The sequence below is a fragment of the Equus asinus genome, chromosome 2 (assembly GCF_041296235.1).
Source record: "Equus asinus isolate D_3611 breed Donkey chromosome 2, EquAss-T2T_v2, whole genome shotgun sequence".
In the NCBI taxonomy this organism is placed as follows: Eukaryota; Metazoa; Chordata; class Mammalia; order Perissodactyla; family Equidae; genus Equus; species Equus asinus.
Window position 1 is genome coordinate 191576416 of NC_091791.1, and position 19855 is coordinate 191596270.

The following is a 19855-nucleotide window of genomic DNA, read 5'->3' on the forward strand; positions in this document are numbered from 1 at the left end:
AGAGAAAGATAATCTGTGTATGACTCCACTCATACGAGGAATTTAAAATTATGGACTAAGAACAGTTTAGCGGATACCAGGGGAAAGGTGGGGTGGGGGGTGGGCACAAAGGGTGAAGTGGTGCACCTACAACATGACTGACAAACATTAATGTACAACTGAAATTTCACCAGATTGTAACCTATCAATAACTCAATAAAAAAAAATGGAAATTTTGGTAAGAATAGGCATATAATCAAGCATCAGTCTAATGTCTTAAGAGAAAATTAAGTAAAGTTTGTCTCTAATTGCCATAAAATGACTACAAAAGAATAGCTTTGTGATGATGTATTAATTCTGTGTCAGTGTCATTTTGATTCTTGAGCCCACCATCAGTTTCACACTCTCTGGGTGAGTGGCCCCCATCATTCCCTTAAAATTATTTTTTAAATTATTGATATGCTAATAAGGCAACATGTGAACCAAAAACTGTAGAACAAGATGTCGAACTATGGAGCAGTGATGGAGGAGGGAGCAAGCTTTACTCTTTACTAGACATAATTTCATATACTATAATTTTTATGAGCATTTAATTAAATAAAACAACAACAATGAAAAATATACATTAAAAGTCAAGGAGAGGGCCAGCCCTGTGGCACAGCAGTTAAATTCGCACATTCTGCTTCAGTGGCCCAGGGTTCACGGGTTCGGATCCCAGTTGCACACCTATGCACCATTTGTCAAGCCATGCTGTGGCAGGTGTCCCACGTATAAAGTAGAGGAAGATGGGCACGGATGTTAGCTCAGGGCCAGTCTTCCTCAGCAAAAAAGAGAGGAGGATTGGTCGTGGATGTTAGCTCAGGGCTAATCTTCCTCAAAAAAAAAAAAAATCAAGGAGATATATATCTAATAGGGGACTTTTCCTGGTTAATCTAAATCCCTAAACCTCAACCCAAAGTCAAAACATTTCCTCCCTGGGCATACAGCCAACAACTCCCTAAGAGCTAAGAAAACCAAATGTCTAAGGCACTATTTGGTTGAAGTTTCCTCTTAAGACAGCTAGTTAAACTGACCTCCAGACTTCGCCTCCTCAGATCCAGAAACGGGAGTTGGGGTGAGCAAGGCAGCACAGCCAAGCAGAGGGAGTGCCAGCAAAGTCAGTGTGACCTCTGTCATCAGCCACCTGAAGCTGACAAGGTCAGGCAGGACAGAGGAGAGCCTAGGGCGTGCAAGGGTCCTCTGGTTCCTGACAGTCATGGCCTGTGGACAGGAGCAGAGAACAGCCAAGCCGAAGAGAGGAGGTAACGGCAGACCCTGGCTTCCATTCTCATGTACCATGACTCCTGCCACTGCCACCATCACCTCCACAAAGAATGAAGGGGTACCTGATGATTTGTGTCCCTTTCAGTGGTCTCACACTTGTCCCCCAGAAGAGAAGCACAGTGAGTGGTTTAAAACCAAATTGGAGGAGCATGGGCAATCTGATAGGACCCACACTTCCCTCCCGCTTGGTTTCATCCCTAGCCCTCTGCTAATGGGTGAGTGCTGGGGAGCGAGGTGCGGCCCCATCCGTGCCTATTCTCAGCTGCCTGCCCCTTTTGCATTCCAAGCTGAGTAGAATCCAAATCTCCTAATTTATTTCTTCTTCCTGTCTATCCCACAGCCTTCTGCTGTTTTTCCCCTCACTTTTCTCCCATAATGTTCTTGCCCCTTGAAGAAAGGGTGAAGAAGAGAAAGAGGCCTTCGAGAAAAGGATGGTGGAGAGAAGAGCAGTGAGGTTTACAGGGTTGATGTGGGCCTCTTGTTTTCCAGTTTGTTTTCCTGTCACAACAGACCTTGCCTGGGGAGGGGTGTCCCCTTACTCCCAAGAACTCGAGGCTCATAGAATGCAGTGGGGGAGGAGACAGGGGCTACTTAGGATGTCCAGAGCCAGCCTTCCCAGCCACCTTCCTGGCAAGCGTGCGCCTCTTTGCTCCAGACGCACTCCGTTTTCCCAGCATGTTCACTGCTTCCATCATGGGGACCAACACAGGGCACTTTTAAGGTTGACACTAGATGGGTGCACGTGTTTGGGGAGAGAGGGTGTCCAGTGTAACCTGGAAAACTGGAGCCCCACCTGATTCAAAAGGAGTACAGTGGAGGTCACTAACAAAGTAACTGGCACACCCAGAAAGAGAGGGAGCGCTCGAGTCCCTCTCAGCCTCGGGACTCAACCGTCACTCATGGAGCCAAGAGGGCCCAGAGGTGCTCATCCAGTGCTCCACCCCCTCCGCCGGCCCCCACTTTGCAGGTGAGAACATCAAGTCTTCCCACTCGGGCCTCCAGACTCCCGAGCGCTCATCCTCCCCTAACCCAGTGGAGCAAGTGGCTGCACCCATCAATCAGGGGGTCAATGGTCCTCTATAGATATCAGTAAAGTTTCCAAATCTAGTCCCTGGGAACCTTCAGGCAGTGAATAAAACCATGAGGCACTACATCACGTTGTTTATTGCTTTTTTTCACAGCTCATACTGGCATCTGTTCAGCCCAGGATTATTTAAGGCCTAACGTTCATGGCGCTGGAGTGTACAGTGAAATAAATGGGGTTTCAGCTAATTAAATGCTGGCACAAAGCTGAGGTGTTTGAAAAATCTCAAAATCCATCTATTACCAGCCTGTCCCAGAGCCAAGAGCTGCTGCTGTTACATGACACAATAAAAGAGATGCTGTGTAAATTTTAAATATTTTATTGAACATAAATAATTAGAATATCTAACTGTTTTCTAAGGCAGCAATATCTAGCAGCTAATGTGCAGAAAGCACTGCAGATGTTCACAAACCACAGAAACGTCAATTTGCTTTTAAGTTCCTTTTAAGCAATTTTTTACTCTAAAGAAGTAAACATTTATAACTGTGAATAAATCGTTTGTGGTTTAGGAATATTCAATAAAGCATCCGTATAAATATTCAGTTATGGAGATAATTTGATTTAAATAGATGGTACTTTCGATAAATAAACATTGTTCAACATGAATAAACATTTGAAACAACCAGCAAGCATCAAAACCCAGCTGACGTTTCATGCAAATCTTTGGAAAACACTTTATTGAGCACTTCTTCTTATATACACACATTTTGTCGAGGATTCTTTCATACTTTCATTATCAGGAACATTTGCATGAAAGCAGCACCTTTTCTTAAAAGAATTCATTTCTTTACGGCAGCACAGTCTTCTTACTATCTTTTCTTCTTTGCAGAGCCTCCGTGTGTCTCACAGCTGGTGTCCAAGGCTATAAATCCAACCGCAGGAACCAGACTGCCCGGATTAGAACTGTCTCTGCCATTTATAGCTCCGTGACCTTGGGCAGTTTCATCTTGTTTAGCCTCAATATCATCATTTCTGAAATGGAAATCATAATACCCTCCTCAGAGGCATGAGGATTAATGAGATCACATGAGGAAACTGCCCAGCAAACATCTATAAACTTACCTGCTGTCACTTTACCTGATTTTGTACAAATTGAATGCTCTATCTGAATCATTTAAAACAGACTTTGTGCATCCTTGTTTTACCCTGTAACTCCTTTCACACTCCGTTGATGGGAATGCAGATTGGTGCCAGTTCTTGGGGAGCACTCGGCAACAGCGATCAACACTAGAAATGCACCTTTCTATGGAGAGAAGAGAACTCTCATACACTGCGGGTGGGAATGCAAACTGGTGCAGCCACTACGGAAAAGAGTATGGAGATTCCTCAAAAAATTAAGACTAGATCTGCCATATGATCCAGGTATCCCACTGGAAACAGACTTGAAAACAACCTAAGTGCCCATTAAGGGATGAATGGATAAAGAAAATGTGGTATATATACACGATGGAATACTACTCAGCTATAAAAAAAAAAAAAAGAAGAAATCTTGCCATTTGAAACAACATGGGTGGACCTTGAGGGCATTATGCTGAGTGAAATAAGTCACAGGGAGAAAGTCAAATACCGTATGATCTCACTCATAAAGAGAAGATAAAAACAACGGCAGCAACAACAAACAAATACTTAGATACAGAGATTTGATTGGTGATTACCAGTGGGGAAGGGGGCAGGGAGCAGGGCAAAAGGGTGACTGGGGACATGTGTGGTGTGATGGATTGTAATTAGTCTTTGGATGGTGAACATGATGTAGTCTGCACAGAAATTAAAATATAATGATGTACACCTCAAAAAAAGAGAAATGAAATGCACCTGTCCTTTGGCCCAGCAACTCCACTCCTGGGAATTTACTTGTCACCAGCTGGTTTGTGAATACATCACGAGATCTATGTCCCAGGATGCTCACTGTTGCACTGTCATCAGAACACAATCAGGGAACACCTGGAGTGTCCATCAGTAAGTAATTAAGTAAGTTACCATGAACCTCGCTTATGGGACTGGTCACAATGGAAAACTCACCTTTCCGTGTTTGATTATAGAATTATTATCATCTTTCTTCCCTGTGAGAACCCTTGTTCCACCTTCTGATGTTTCCTCGTACATCGAAAGAACCCTGGTTAGTGATACACTGCTGATCTCTCAAGCCAGGGGAGATGGAGTGACCCATGCAGTCAGTAAATTTGGGGAGAATAAGTGGACATGATCTGCTCAGCAGCCCCATGTGCCTCGGGGAGCAGGAGCTCTCCTCTGCTGCTCCCCCGTCCTTATCAGACAGTCTCCCAATTGGGGAGCTCAGTCCAGATCAGCCCATGGCTGGATGTTGGTGTTGGCCAGTCCACACTGTCCTATATCCTTCTGCTTAGCCTTTAGCAACAACAGAGGTAAATGATCTTTAATCAATGATTCTAAATGTCAATCTCTTCTTTTATATTTCAATTTGATCAGAGTTTGAGGAGGGAAAAGGGATGCTTTTGAAGGGCCTCATGAAGGCCCCCACATGCCCCACGAATGTAAACTCCATGAAGACAGGAATTATAGCTGCTTTGCTCACCACTGTACCTCTAAAACAGAATCTAGGCCCCCAGAAATGAATGAATGAGTGAATCACACAAATAGTGATATTAAAAGGTATGTGATATGCCTGTGTGTGATGAGATAAATGTAGTTTCCCTTGGAGAGAGGGACTCGGAGAGAAGGCAGCCTTTTCAGTGAAGACCTACTGGCCCTTTCTGGATTCTTCTAACCATGTTTACATATTAGTTATTTGATTAAAGGGGCAGGGGTGGAAAGTGTCCAAAAAGGTAATTGGGAAGTATAATCATGGACTGTCTCATTTTCTTCTTTATACATTTCTGTATTAAAACAAACATTTTTAAGAGAAAATCTCATTGGAAGGAAGGAAGAAAAGAAGGAAAGGAGGAAAGATGGAAGGAGGGAAGGCAAGGAAGGAGGGAGGAACAAAAAAGAAATCCCACAGCAAGTCTTTTTTGTAGAATGAGTAATCACCCCTCTACGAGTCAGGGTTCTTGGTTGAAAAACAAAATAGAAACCAACCCTGGCTACGTTAAACAGAATGGGAATATGTCTGAAGGCAGCAAGTGGCTGACAAAGTTGATAAGAGGCTAAAGAATCAGCTAAAAGACAGGCAGGTCCAAGACAGCCCAGAGCCTCAACACAATGATGTGACAGGAGTCCATGGTGATGAGCACCCACCTAGGACGCTGCCCAGGTGGGCCACCACCACTGGGTGCTTCATGAGCCACTGGACCCTTGGCTCTGCCACCACAGTGAGTCCCCTCTGACCATCCTGCACCTTCACCTCAAGGTTCAGGGTGGGAGGAGGACCCTGCCCAAGTGGAGGGTTTGGTAGGAACAGAACGCTCGCTCCCTCGCTAACAGGAAGGTGGACAGATGGTTTGGGCACAGACGCTGGTAGGGAGGTGGGTTTGGAGGGCAGAGGTGAAGGAGTTTCTGGTGGCTTGCTTGTATTTTCTCAATGAATTATGACAAGGACTATCAGCTGAGAGAGAAGTGAGAGCAGTGTTACAGAGTTGAGAAAAGTCAGGTGTGAATCAGCGCCTTTGGAGGGTGGTGTCCCAGCCATCTACCGCTGCATAAGAAACCACCTCAGCACAGTGACTCACAAGAGTAGTAATCCTCTATTTTGCTCATGAATCTAGGGGTTGAGTGTGCCCAGCTAGGCAGTTCTGACTCAGTGTCCCCAATAAAATTGTGGTCAAGTGGTGGGTGTGGCTGCGGTCGTCTGGAAGACTTGGAAGGCTGGCTCCTGGGCTGGAAAGGCAACGCTTGGGCTCTTTGGAGTTCTCTCTCTATAAATATATATGGAGAGAGAGTCCATAGCCAGCCCTGGTGGTCTAGTGGTTAAGATCCAGCGTCCTCACTGTCATGGTCTGAGTTTGTATCCCAGTCAGGCCACCACACCACCCACCTGTCAGTTATCACACTGTGGTGGCTGCATGTTGCTGTGATGCTGAAAGCTATGCCTCTGCTATTTCAAATCCCAGCAGGGCCCCCCATGATGGACAGGTGTCAGCAGAGCTTCCAGACTAAGACAGACTAGGAAGAAGGACCCGGCCACCCACTTCCAAAAAACTTGGCCATAAAAACCCTGTGAAGAGCAGGGGAGCATTGTCTGATAGAGCACCGGAGGTGAGAGGACCAGGCAGGGTTCCCCTCTGCTGTGCACAGGGTCATTAGGGGTCAGAATCCGCTCCACGGCACTAACAACAAATATAGTCTATCCATGTGTCTTTCCACATGGTGGCCCCAGGATAGCCGGACTTTTCACACCGCAGCTCAAGGCTCCCAGTTTCCCAAAAGAAACTGGCAGAATCTTCATGGCCTTTTCTAACCTGGCCTCAGAAGTCACACGGTGTGCCTTCTGCGGTGTTCTAGTCATGCAGACAGTCACAAGGTCCCACCTGGACTCAAAGTGAGGGGATGTATACTCTATCTCTTTTTTCTTTGTTTTTTTTAAGATTTTATTTTTTCCTTTTTCTCCCCAAAGCCCTCCGGTACATAGTTGTATATTCTTCGTTGTGGGTCCTTCTAGTTGTGGCATGTGGGACACTGCCTCAGTGTGGTTTGATGAGCAGTGCCATGTCCGCGCCCAGGATTTGAACCAACGAAACACTGGGCCGCCTGCAGCGGAGCGCACGAACTTAACCACTCGGCCACGGGGCCAGCCCCGACTCTATCTCTTAATAGCAGAAATGTCAAAGGATTTGCTGAGATATTTCTAAACCACTGCAAGTGAGAAAACAAAATATTAAAGAGAATCAGGGGCCGGCCCCGTGGCCGAGCGGTTAAGTTCGCGCACTCTGCTTTGGCAGCCCAGGGTTTCACCAGTTTGGATCCTGGACACGGATATGGCACCGCTCATCAGGCCACGCTGCGGTGGCATCCCACATGCCACAACTAGAAGGACCCACAACTAAAATATACAAGTATGTGCTGGGGGGATTTTTGGGAGAAAAAGCAAAAAAAACAAAACAAAAAGAAAATCAAATTGCAGGGTCGCGTGGAGTGCTCATTTGAGATAGGTTGTCATGAACCAAGGAGAGGTCAGTAAGCAGAGGTGTATGTTTTCGTCCATTGAATCTTGGCTGCGTGGGCACAGATCCAGGAGGGAGGACAGCCGAGTTTAGCATGGATTTTGCCAGCCCTTGTAGTTCCTATGAGAACATAAAGTACAGTGAGGGCAGGGACCTGGCCTGTCTGGCTCAAGGCTGCATCCCAGGGATTCAACCTGGGCCTGGTACCCCGTGGTCCCTCGGCACACACGCACTGTGGGTGGCCTGGCTGTCTTTCATGGCTCCGTTCAAGCTGTTCTTCTAACCAGGATGCCTCCCGGCCTCCCCGGTCGCCAGCTTCACCATACAACTTCGGGCAGATGAGTTAACTGCTTGGAGCTTTTGTCTTCACATCTATAAAATGAAGATCAGATGATCTCTAAGGTCTCTTTCACGTATAAAAATCATGTCTTGCTATCTTATGCCACTCATTTGATGACTTCCAACAATGATGCCAAGATACATCAGCTCGGATGAAGGGACTAACACAAGCACCCTCGGGATCTAACCTCACAACTGATCCGCTTAAGAGCAGCCTCTGGAAACACACTGAATCTAAAAGCAAAGCCTCCTACACTCAATAAATCCCTGTTGAATTTCAGCCTGAGACCACAGAGAGAGAAGTGTTGATGCTGGAGCTGTAAAGTACCTAAAAAAAGACAGATCCAGCCCATTCTTTGCCCTCTTGGGTGTTCCCGTCCTTCCTCAGCCATCACCTGGCCCAGTCAGAGAAATTTATCTCCTTTTATCTTTCCACATACATCAATTCCTTTCTTTCCTGAATCATTTTTGTTGCTTTTCTCTGAACCTTCCCCACTCTGTCTCTGCCTTCCCAATCTTAGCGTCAGGGCCATGCACTGATAGGAGGTATGGGCACCACAGACCGACAGAGGGATAGGCCGGTAGAGACCATGACAGTCAGTAAGGCAGCGATGCTTGCTGACTCTCGCTGTGCCCTTGGGCGGCAGGACACCCTGAAGTCCAGAGCTGGCAGCTGCCCATGAGGTGGATTTGAGAGCCTGCTCTGCTCAGAAACTGCCAGCCTGGCTTCAGATCCAGCTCTACCCCTAACTGCATCTGTGTGTGAGCTCCAACCAGGTGTTCCTTAACTGTTCCCCTCCTCCGTTTCCTCAACTGAAAAGATCTGACCTCACAGGGTGGAGGATTAAATGAAATGATACACGGGAAGTGCTTTGAACAGCACCTATCGCACAGTAAGTGCTAAATAAACACAAGCTACTATCTATCTATCACCTTCCATGGTGCCCAAGATTCCGCCATTAGAGACCTGTCCCTTGGGATCAAGGCAGGGAATCCAGCCTGGCTGCTGGTCCTATTCTTTTCCTGCTCCCAGGTTGAGAGGCACATGTGGACTCCTGCATCATTCTGGGAGGACTGACATTGCCCCCTTGGGCCCTGTCACTGCGTCCCTGCCATGGTAAGCTGCCCAGTGTCCAGTCCCTCTACCGCCAACTCCGTGCCGTTAGTCTCCTCGTGACTGAAATCCAGCCCCGCGGGTGGAGTTCCCCCAGGTGTGGAGCAGCTATTCCGTTAGGATGAGCTGATCAATACCAGCCACCCTCTGCTGGTCTGCTGGGTGCTGTCTGGGGCCAGCACCCCGCGCCCTCTCCCCACCCACACCCCGGGGCTGCCTGCTCACTGCCCACCTCGGAGCCCTCCTGCATCCTCCAGGAGCAGACAGGCCCACAACACCAACCAAACCCTACGGCTTTTCTATCTTCTCGGCTGATTAAACCAGATCATTAACTCTCTGAGGGTCTTCTCCAGAAAGCCCTCTGCCAGAAACTGCACCTGTCCAGGGTCGGACAACAGGCTCCAATGGGTACATTTACCCACATGTACCCAGCCTCCCCCGCCCTCTGCAGCCCCCTCTGCAGAGCTCCGTGAATGTCCCGGAGAGAGCCCCCCTCACTCCTCCTCAGGGCTGAGAATCCCTGCCCAGCACAGGAGCAGAGTCAGGACTGTGACAGCGCAGAGCAGGCCTCCCAGTGCAGAGGGCTCAGGACGAGAGGGGAGCGTAAAATCAGGCTGGGAAAGTGGACGGGGCCAGATGGAGGAGCAGACAAGTCTCTGTGCCTCGAAGCGGTCTGGTGAGGCCAGCTTCAGGAGGGGGCCCGGCCCAGCTGCCCTGGGTTAGGAGGTGAGAAGACCAGTGAGGGAGCACAGAGCCCTTTGAAAGTCAACACAAAGGTAGACCTTGTGCCCAAGAAAAAAAATACACATACTGAACAATTTGCATAGTATTTCAGAAGGTTGACAGATCTTTAAAGACCATCCACAGGACTCTTTGGGGCATCTCTCACCCGGGTTAAAAATCTCTGGAGGAGAATCTTACAACCAATCAGTGACTGGCATAATCACTCAAATAGTAGTGTTTAAGCAAAAAGAAAAAAATCTACTCAATTCTTGATGAGAGAAAGCAAGAATCTGGATACACGTGGTACTAACAGAATGGACAGTAGGGAGTGAAGTCCATGCCATTTGATTAAAAAAAAAAAAAACCACCAAGATTCTTTGACTTCTTGGATTTGGGAAATGAAGAGGGCGGTTTGAACATCTCTAATCTAGGTGACCAGAAGCGTGAAGCTGCAGCCAAATGGGAGGTGCATATTTTCTCACTGATGTGTTTTTTCCCACTGCTGGTGGGGAAGGATGTGAAGTCTGATTTGTTCGTTCAACAAGCTTTATCATGTGCCCAGGACGTGCTTGACCCTGGGCACATCAACAAGAAAGGGCAGAGAACTGCTCTCAGGGAGCTTACACTGCGGTGGAAAAGCAGACAGGCGAAGCATAATGGCTTACAGGGGATGCTGGAGGGCAGGGGAGACGTGCCCAGAGCGAGGGGACGACAGCCGAGGGCACAGTCTGCCTGGGGAAATCAGGGAGGAGGTACTTGAAATGAAAGGTGAAGACAGTTTGGAGCTGTACCTGATGGAAACGACAGCTGGGATTGCAGAGCCCTAAAGTCTGACCGAGAGGAACCACCTTTCCCCAGAACCAAGAGCCCGCATCTCGTCTTCACCTCTTGGTCAAGCGCTGCCTGTGGGGAATGGGAGGAAAGGAGTCTGATTAAATACAGGAAAGCTCACACTGACAGCTGAGGGGAGGACGGGGGGATACAGGAGAAGACTTGAGACACTAAGGGAAAAAAATGAGTAAGGAAGTCATAAATTGCAAGCTGTTTCTCTCACTGATAAGATACAGGAAAATAACAAAACATGAAAATCCAGACTAGCACAGCCAGACAGGCCCCAGTGGCATCTCCCTCTGGGGAAACAGACAGTAATATCACCCTGCAGAGAGCTCAAGGAGCCTGAGTCTTTGAGTCGGGTCTTAGCAGGAATGGAGCCAGACTTTCTCCTCCCATCTGCAGGTGTGCTGGCCTCTGTGGTCTCTGAACAAGTCAAACAAAGAGTGTTTGCTCAGGTAGGAAGGCTTCCATGGCTGGTTTCTTGGGAGACTTGAATGCTGTGCTTTGGCAGGTGTGTGACTGCCCAGCAGGGAATCCTGGAGCTTTGAGCGGGCCTGGCCATTGCAAGCGAGGCAGGTCACAGAGCTTCCGAAATCTTCTAAAGGAGACAGCAGGAGGGCCTAAATTTGAGGGGCGATGCAGAGGAGGTGATCAGTATCAGACGTTTCTAGAAAAGAGACGAGACTGATTAACTGGAAGTGTAGAAGCAAAGTAAAAGGAGGAATTTAGAATGATGCCCAGAATTCTCACCCAGGGGAGAGCTCTGAGCGTGTGCTTCACTGAAATAAGGAGAGGTGGGATTTCCAGAGAGGTGAGGTGGGGAGAGAGGTGGCTGGAAGGAGAGAGAAAGAATTCAGTTCTGTTTTGGAAGCATTGTTTTTTGTGTGCCTTTGGAAGATGTAACAAAAATATGTTGACTATACAAGCTTAGAGGTCAGGAGGGTAGTCTAGTCTGGGTACAGGGAAACAACAGTGAGTCAGTGGTGCATGAAGTCATGAGCATAGGTGAGACCGCCCAAAAAGAGGACACCGTATCAGAAACACAGGAGGCTAAGCGGGGACCCAGCGGAAACCAAGCTTTAAGGACTAAACAGGGGAGACCGAGAAGGAACAAGACAGCTAGATTAACCAGGAGAACAGGGCCAAGGAAATGAAGGGAAGAATCTCAAGAATGGAGTGGTCCAAAAGGTCAGATGTCCCAAAAGGTCAAATAAAATGTCAACTGAAACGTGTCTATTGAATTTAACAACAGCAAAATCACAGGTAACCTTTTCAAGATGGGGCCAGAAAGCACATTACCGAGAGCCGAAGACCCTTCGTGAGACCTGAGTGTGACAGGAAGGAGAGGGCTCGGGGTGGACGGAGGGACATCAGAGGGGAGCTGGGTCGCCAGAAGATGTCCTTTTGTTCCACTGTTTTCTAATGGGAAAGATTTGAAAGTGTTTTTCTTCTGCAGGGAAAAAGTCAATGGAGAGAAAGAAGATAAAAGTACAGAAATAGAAGGCAAGTTTCACAGAGTAAGTTTGTGGAGGAGACTGGAGAGGCAGCGCTTCAGCTGACAGACGACCTTGGCTAGGAGGGGCTCATCATCAAAGCGTGGTGATGGAGGCAAAGGCTGGTGCTGATGCAGACAATGTGTGCATGGGAGCAATTACTGTCTGTCTTTCTTCTGGGAAATGTTAAATAAGATTGTCCATAGGAAGAAAGGAAGCTTGAGTGGAGATGGGACCCTGGGAAGAGTGGGAGAAGGTTGAAGGAAATGTTAAAGGATTGCCAAACAGAGTTGTACACTCCATTGACATCAGATGCTATCAACTTACATCTAACCCAGACACATGCATGTGGAGCGAGTGCCTCCAGCATCTCTCAGCATCTCAAGTTTTGGAGAAGGAACTCCAAAGAAGAAGACATGAGTTGAGGGTTTGCAGAACAAGTGGAGCAGATGGACATGGGGACAAAGGAAGTAAGGATGCCCGCAAGAAAGAGATTGAAGGATGACTGCATCGTGAAATTGCATCTGGAATGACAAAGAATTGAAACCAAGAAGGACTGAGGACCTGGGGGAAGAACGAGGGAGCAAGAGCCTGGAGACGCCCCCAAAGAGAGAAAGCAGGTGGGACTTCAACTCCATAATACAGGAAATGTTAAAGGGTGGGTCTCACACTTAATAATATGGGATATCACCAAAGGGTTCTGATTGTGATTATCCTGCCTCAGGAAAGGAGGGGATGAGGTAAAAGCCAAATTTGGTTATTAACTGCAAAAACTACTTTTAAAAACTAAAAGCAAGCTTCTATTCACCTATAATGGCTAATTGCAAAGATGCGCCAGTAACTGCCAGCTAGAGGCAGTGAAGCCAATGAGAAAAAAAGTTCAGCTTCAGATGTGACAATCAGGGGAAGATGCATCCATAAGAAGCAAACTCCTGCCTCTGACAATAATTGCAACCCAAATATTCTATACCAAGACTGGTCAAGGACTATGGCTGCAGAGGTGTTGAGCTAGCTTTTTGTTTTATTTTGTTTTGCTTTGTTTGCTGAGGAAGATTAGCACTGAGCTAACATCTGTGCCAATCTTCCTCCATTCTATATGTGAGTCACTGCCACAGCTTGGCTGACGAGTAGTATAGGTCCACATCTGGGATCCAAACCCACAAACCTGGCCACTGAAGCAGAATGCACCAAACTTAATCACTACACCATAGGCCAGCCCCAGAGCTAGCATTTTGGATAGCAGGTTGAAACATTACTCAATTCATAATTTCCTCAGTAATAGCCGAAGTCATGGTCCAAGAGGAGTGACCTTCACTGCCCAGCCATGAGTGTAATCCACCTTGAGATCTCCCTCCTTGCCCCCATCTCTCACCCACGCCTCTCATTGGCTCAACCTAATAGGAAGCCAGATAGAGAGGCCATTGATGAGGACACACCAGTTAGCTCCCCCCTCCTACCCGAGACAGAGATTAGGAATGAGAAGAGAAGGGTGAAGAGTGGATCTGGAGGAAGAAACAACAAATATCCAGCAAGATTCAACAAAGATCCAGCAAATATCAACAAGGATTGAGAAACGCTGTGGAAATACCCCAAGTGTCTTTAGCTCAGAGACACCAGTTTAAAGAACTACATGAGACTTAGCATGCAGACGGGGACTAGACGAGAAGCCACAAACCAAGCCCCAGGATGCACAGCACGTGAACAGGTTTTATTTGGCCCAGAGAACATATGTGTATGTATGTTTTCAAATCAAAGATAGCACATGTTTCTGAGTTTTTCCAAATCAGGAGATAATCACACAAAAATATGGATTTCTGGATTTTCTTTAAAAATTGGAGGATTGGGGCCAGCGCAGTGGTGCAGAGGTTAAGTTCACACATTCCACTTCAGTGGCCCGGGGTTAGCCGGTTGGGATCATGACATGGCACTGCTTGGCAAGCCATGCTGTGGTAGGCGTCCCACATATAAAGTACAGGAAGATGGGCATGGATGTTAGCTCAGGGCCAGTCTTCCTCAGCAAAAAAAGAGGAAGACTGGCAGCAGATGTTAGCTCAGGGCTAATCTTCCTCAAAAAGAAAAAAAAAATTGGGGGCCAACCAAGTGGCACAGCGGTTAAGCTTGCACATTCCACTTTGGAGACCCGGGTTTCGCCAGTTCGGATCCCAGGTGGGGACATGGCACCACTCAGCAAGCCATGCTGTGGCAGGCATCCCACACATAAAGTAGAGGAAGATGGGCATGGATGTTAGCTCAGGGCCAGTCTTCCTCAGAAAAAAGAGGAGGATTGGCATCAGATGTTAGCTCAGGGCTAATCTTCCTCCAAAAAAAAAAATCTTAAAAAGGGGCCGGCCCCATGGCCAAGTAGTTAAGTTCGCACGCTCCGCTTCAGCAGCCCAGGGTTTCTCTGGTTCAGATCCTGGGTGCAGACATGGCACCACTCAACAAGCCATGCTGAGACGGCATCCCACGTGCCACAACTAGAAAGACCCACAACTAAAAAAATATACAACTATATACTGGGGGGATTTGGGGACAAAAAAAAATATTGGCAACAGTTATTAGCTCAGGTACCAATCTTTAAAAAATACAAATTGGAGGATCTGGAACACAAGATCCATTTCCTATAGGGCAACACTCAGCTGGAGCTGCCTGCAGCCCCTCAGCCAGGGCTGGCCCCTCTGATTTTCCGGAGGCTCCACGGCAGCCCTGACACGCGTAGCAATGCCATCAGGGGTGAGTTGATCCCGGAGTTGTTACTCAGCATAGGCTTGCAGGGGTGTTTTTTATAGAAAAAAAGTACTTTTCTGTATTTATGTCTCTATCAAGTCAGAAAACAAAAGATAGACAAAGAGGGCAGAATGTTTCCTGAATACAGGAAGAGAACATTTTCCTTGTGGAAGGGAAGTGTATTCCAACGTGTTTCTATACATATGCAAAGTGTTTCTGCATCAAAAGAACAGAAATCAAGAGACCAATTTTCTTTTTCCAGCCCTCTTCACTCAATTACACTACCTGCCTGGAACTCTGTAGGTCCTGCAGCTCAGCATCCTGGACTAGCGCCATGCAGGTGGAAAGCAGAAAAATCATCTAAATTTCCCATCATTTACCCATAATACTCTTTGTACTATTGCCATTCCTGCCACTAATGTTAAATCCCCAAATATCTCTGAGCCAAGGGACTCCCCACCGTCACCTGTGTCCTCTGAGAAAGTTGGGGCATCTAGTGCTCAAAGGTTTTGCAGCTGTGCCGGGGGGGACATCCTCTAGGCAGGCAGGAAAATGGTACTAGAGACAAGGACGTGTGGCCAGAGATGATGGCTGAAGGCGTGGGAGCGGATGAGTTTGCTTAGTCCAAGGAGCGTGGAGAGGAGAGTGCAGAGGGCACAAACAGAGCTATGAGAGGCATAAATGATTAAAAACTGAGGAGAGGCCATTCAAGTAGAGGAAATGTACTACAGGGAATTGGTTGATAAGTGATAGAAGAGCTGAGAAGCTAAATGGACAATGAGGCAACACAGGTATTGGCAATACCAGGATGTTTTTGCCACCCGTAGGGCTGACGGAACACAAGGAGGAGATGGTGATACCAGAGCCAGAGGCCAGGACTGCCAATGGGAGCTAGAACAGGGGGCGAGGCTGCCTACTGTGAGCTGGTACTCAGGACAAGGGTTGGGTCTACAGAACCTGAGTGACAGGGGACACTGAGCCACCACCAGGGAAACCGCCTGACGGCTTCTGTCAACTCCTCCCATTGGCCAAACCTACCCAGAAATGCAGCTGGATACAGACAGAACAGGGAAAGAGGAGAGAATCAATCTGGGAGACACCGCAAACAGCTCGGTGGAAATCAGATTTTGGAGGATTTGAAAGGAACTGAGGAATAAGAAACAGAAGCAGTGAACGTAGCCCACACACTTCAGTCGATTGTGCTGTTTCTGTGTTTCAGCACAAACTTTGTCCTGTTTGCATTCTTATTTTCCTAAGATTTTTCAGGAAACTAATTCCAAAAAGCTGTTACAAAGCTCCATTTCAAGTTATCTTTCCCCAGATGGAATAGCATTTCCCAAGTTTCTCCTTGTCTCTTTTCTGCTGAAATTTATAACCTCTCAGTTAATTTATAACTCCTTTTCTTCCAGAATATTAATGAAGATAATAAGTCATTATATGATCTCCCCAATAACATGCTGAGTTTCCTCCATGCATGAGCTCTTTTTCACACAATTTTTCACTCTTCTGCCATCAGGAATTCAGCAGCAGGGTGCTGTTCTTGGTATCATCTCACAATTACAAAGCAGTAAGTCCATCCCCTTGACAGACAGCCAACAAGTGATTTAAATAACTCTAAGTGAAAACTGGGGCCACCTCCCTATTGATAAGGTTTTCCATTTCGGGCCTGTGAATGCCTTCAAGTGTAGAGGCTCTATACTCTTCAAATTGTATGCTCCTAAATCAGGTGATTACTGCTTTAATCACACAGTCACTGAAACAAACTCTGGTTGATTCAAGAGAGCAAGACATTACAGAGAGAACAAGACCAGGACTTGGATTTCTTTTCTTTTTTTAAACCTTGATCACACCTTCAATTTCCTCACCTAAAAATGTAAACCGAACGGTGGTGCCCCAACTACCTCACACAGCTTTTGGAACATCACATGAGATAAATAGTTGAATGTTCCTTATAAAGTGTAAAATAAAAACACACCTGCAGAGCCAGAAAGCCGGGAGTCCAAATTCAACCACACCCCTTTCAGGCCAAGTGAAAGTGAGCAAATAGTCAACTTCTCTGTGCCCCAATTTCCTCATCTGTAAAACGGAAGGAGTTGGAGGGTGCTAACCAGGGCTTGTAACTAACGCCTGGCTGGAGTGCAGGCAGAAAAGCCCAGGTTCCTCCATAACGATGAGAAAAGCCCAGCTCCCTCCCTCAACAAAGACACAGGTGCAGTTGACACTCCAGAGCTCGAAGCGGGTCACCTGAAATCCCATCCTCACCTGAAATCCCATCCTCACCTGAAATCCCTTGCTCACGTGAAATCCCTCCCTCACCTGAAATCCCATGCTCACCTGAAATCCCACACTCACCTGAAATCTCTCACCTGAAATCCCCCCCTCACCTGAAATCCCTCCTCCCCTGAAATCCCTCCCTCACCTGAAGTCCCACCCTCACCTGAAATCCCACCCTCACCTGAAATCCCTCCCTCACCTGAAATCCCTCTCTCACCTGAAATCCCTCCCTCACCTGAAATCCCACCCTCACCTGAAATCCCTCCCTCACCTGAAATCCCACCCTCACCTGAAATCCCTCCCTCACCTGAAATCCCTCCCTCACCTGAAGTCCCTCCCTTCCTTGTAACACTTCTCTTTCCTTATCCTGCTTTTCTCTCTCCCTGACCAGCTTTTCCTCAAAGCATTCTCTTAATAAATCTCATGCACACAAATCACCGTTGCAGGCTCTGCTTTTAGGAAAACCAAAGTGTCACCAGAGTGTTGATTCCACAAGCAGAGCACTTAGAACAGTGCTCGGCATATAGTATTGCTCAGCAAGTCTCCACAGGTAACGGGCCAGAACAAAAGGTACTGACATGAGTGATCATGAGGTTCCCATGCCCCTGCTTGGGTGAGTGAGTGAGGATGCTGGAAGGCGTCCCTCCATCCTGACAACAAGTAAGAGCCAAACAACCCAAAAAGTCAACCACTCCTCTCAGATCTGTCAGAGAAGTGAGGTCACACGGTGCCTCACCACACTGTAGAGAAGGCAGGCCGATACAGAGAATCACATCTTATCGGAGCAGAAACCCAGGCCGGGGCAGGAAACTCCAAACTGTCACTGAGGCCTTGCTGGAGGCTCAGTGTGGACAAGTCTGAGAGGAAAAAACTCTAGGGAACCCAGTCATTGGGGGAGAAATTTGTGAGTTTTACCTCCAGGAGCTCTAGCTGGTGAAAAACCCCTGGTGCCTCCTGCAAGGGGCGGGGAAAGGAAGCCTTCTGAGACCCCCGGGGCACCCTGTTCTTCCTAACAGAGCGGCCCTCACCCTCGGGAGAACCTGCTTCACCAGAGCCTCACTGAACCAGCAGAAGGGCAGGACCCAACTCTACCCTGTCCCTCCGAAGGCGTGTGTGGAGACGTCTGTGCGAGGGTCCCAGCCCAGGGCAGAGGCTCAGGAAAACGCTGAGACCTGCTCTAGGACACTTCCTCTCCCCGACACACCTCACCACTGCAGCACGTGAGGCCTGTTTCCGGAGTGCCTACTACCCGGTCCATCACGACCACTTCAACAAAGAATTGCTAGGCACCCCTAAGGGTAAAAAACAGTCTGAAGAGACAGAGCAAGCATCAGAACCAGACCCGGACACGGCGAGGATGTTAGCGTTATCAGGCCAGGAATTTAAAAGAACTACGGGTAATAAGCTAAGAGCTCTAATGGAAAAAGTAGTCAATACGCAGGAACAGCTGGGCAATGTAAGCGGTGATATGCAAAACCTAAGACAGAAGCAAGAAGAAACACTAAGATTGACAACACTGTGACAGAGTGAAGAACGCCTCTGAGGGACTTGTTGGCAGACTGGACATGGCTGAGGAGAGAACCTCTGAGCTTGAGAGCACATCGATAGAAACCTCTAAAACTGAAAAAGCAAAGAGAAAAAGACTGAAAAAAAAAAACACTGAACAGATTATTGAAGAACTCTGGGACAACTACAGAAGCCCTGGCTTTCCAGGAACCTTAGACAGATTCTAATTTAAGAGAAGGTTTCAGTTTTCCTCCAGCCCCGTACTCCAGATTGAAAATTCTCAGCAACTAAGTCAGACTGCCAGCTGCTGCCAGTAGAGAATGAGAGAAAACGTGAGTTTCTGAGATTGGGGCTCAGTGGTGTATCTTTGGGCAAAAGGAGTAGAAAGGATATAGAAAGAAGAAAATAGCTTGCACTCTAGGCTATAATTGTCATGAGGTCAGGGACCTTATTAGAGCCCTAAAGCAGGCACGGTGTGCAGCACATGGTTGCAATACCATCAGTAATTATTTAGCATGGTGGTTTTAAAGAGGGGTCCATAAATTCTCTGACATTCCTCCCCTTAAGAGGGAGAGTTTGGTGTCCCTCTGACGGAGTATGGACTGGACCTACTGAATCACATCCATCAACAGATAAGGTGGAAGTGATAGGCTGTCCCTCCCAAGAACAGGTTATAAAAAGACTGGAGCTTCCACCTGGGGTGCTCTCACTTGCTCCTTCTTTCTCCTGGATCACTTACCATGGGGGCAGCCCTATCAAAAGGCTCACCTGGCAAGGAAATGAAGCCCCCTGCCCAGGGCCCATGAGAGAGCCTGGCTGGACCCTCCGGGCGGCTGCAGCCCTGGCCCCCCACTTAACCGCAACCTCAAGAGAGACGGTGAGCCAGGGGCTGCCTTCCTGACCCACAGAAGCTGTGAGATAATTAATGTTTGTTGTTCTATGCTGCCAAATCTGGGGTAATTCGTTATACAGCAACAAATAATCATGTGGAAAGGCAATAAAATTCTAGATATCAGTGGTTTGGTTGAAGAATGAGGGAGAAACACCCAGACTGTGAACAAGATGGGATGGGCTGGAAATGGCATTACCTGTGTGTACGAAGCATCAGGAGACGCAAGTTGGAAAATACGAACGTGAGTGTGCACGCAAAGGGCAGCCTGCACGCGAATGGTAGCCTGCACACAGACGGCAGCATGCCACCATAGAAAAAGCAGACACCGATGTTATGGACCACAACAAGCTCAGTGGCGAAACTGGATCCCTGCAAGACTGAGGTGGCTCTGTTACTGCCGAGAGCACTACTAGTAGCAAGTCAGTCACTTTCAACAAATGCAAAGTGCTATTGTTAAGGAGAGAGAGGAAACAGAAGGTCTTTTCCTTGGGG

The 19855-nt window shown here is 47.6% G+C and overlaps 1 long non-coding RNA gene across 1 annotated transcript; it reads right to left on the reverse strand.

Annotated features, from left to right (window-relative positions):
- Positions 1 to 2734: 2734 nt before the first annotated feature.
- LOC139044560 (uncharacterized) lies at positions 2735 to 17087 on the reverse strand. The gene is made up of 3 exons (XR_011501584.1): positions 17008 to 17087; positions 10429 to 16971; positions 2735 to 7833 (listed from the first exon to the last, which is right to left on the reverse strand). It is a non-coding gene; the product is annotated as an uncharacterized lncRNA (long non-coding RNA).
- Positions 17088 to 19855: the final 2768 nt, after the last annotated feature.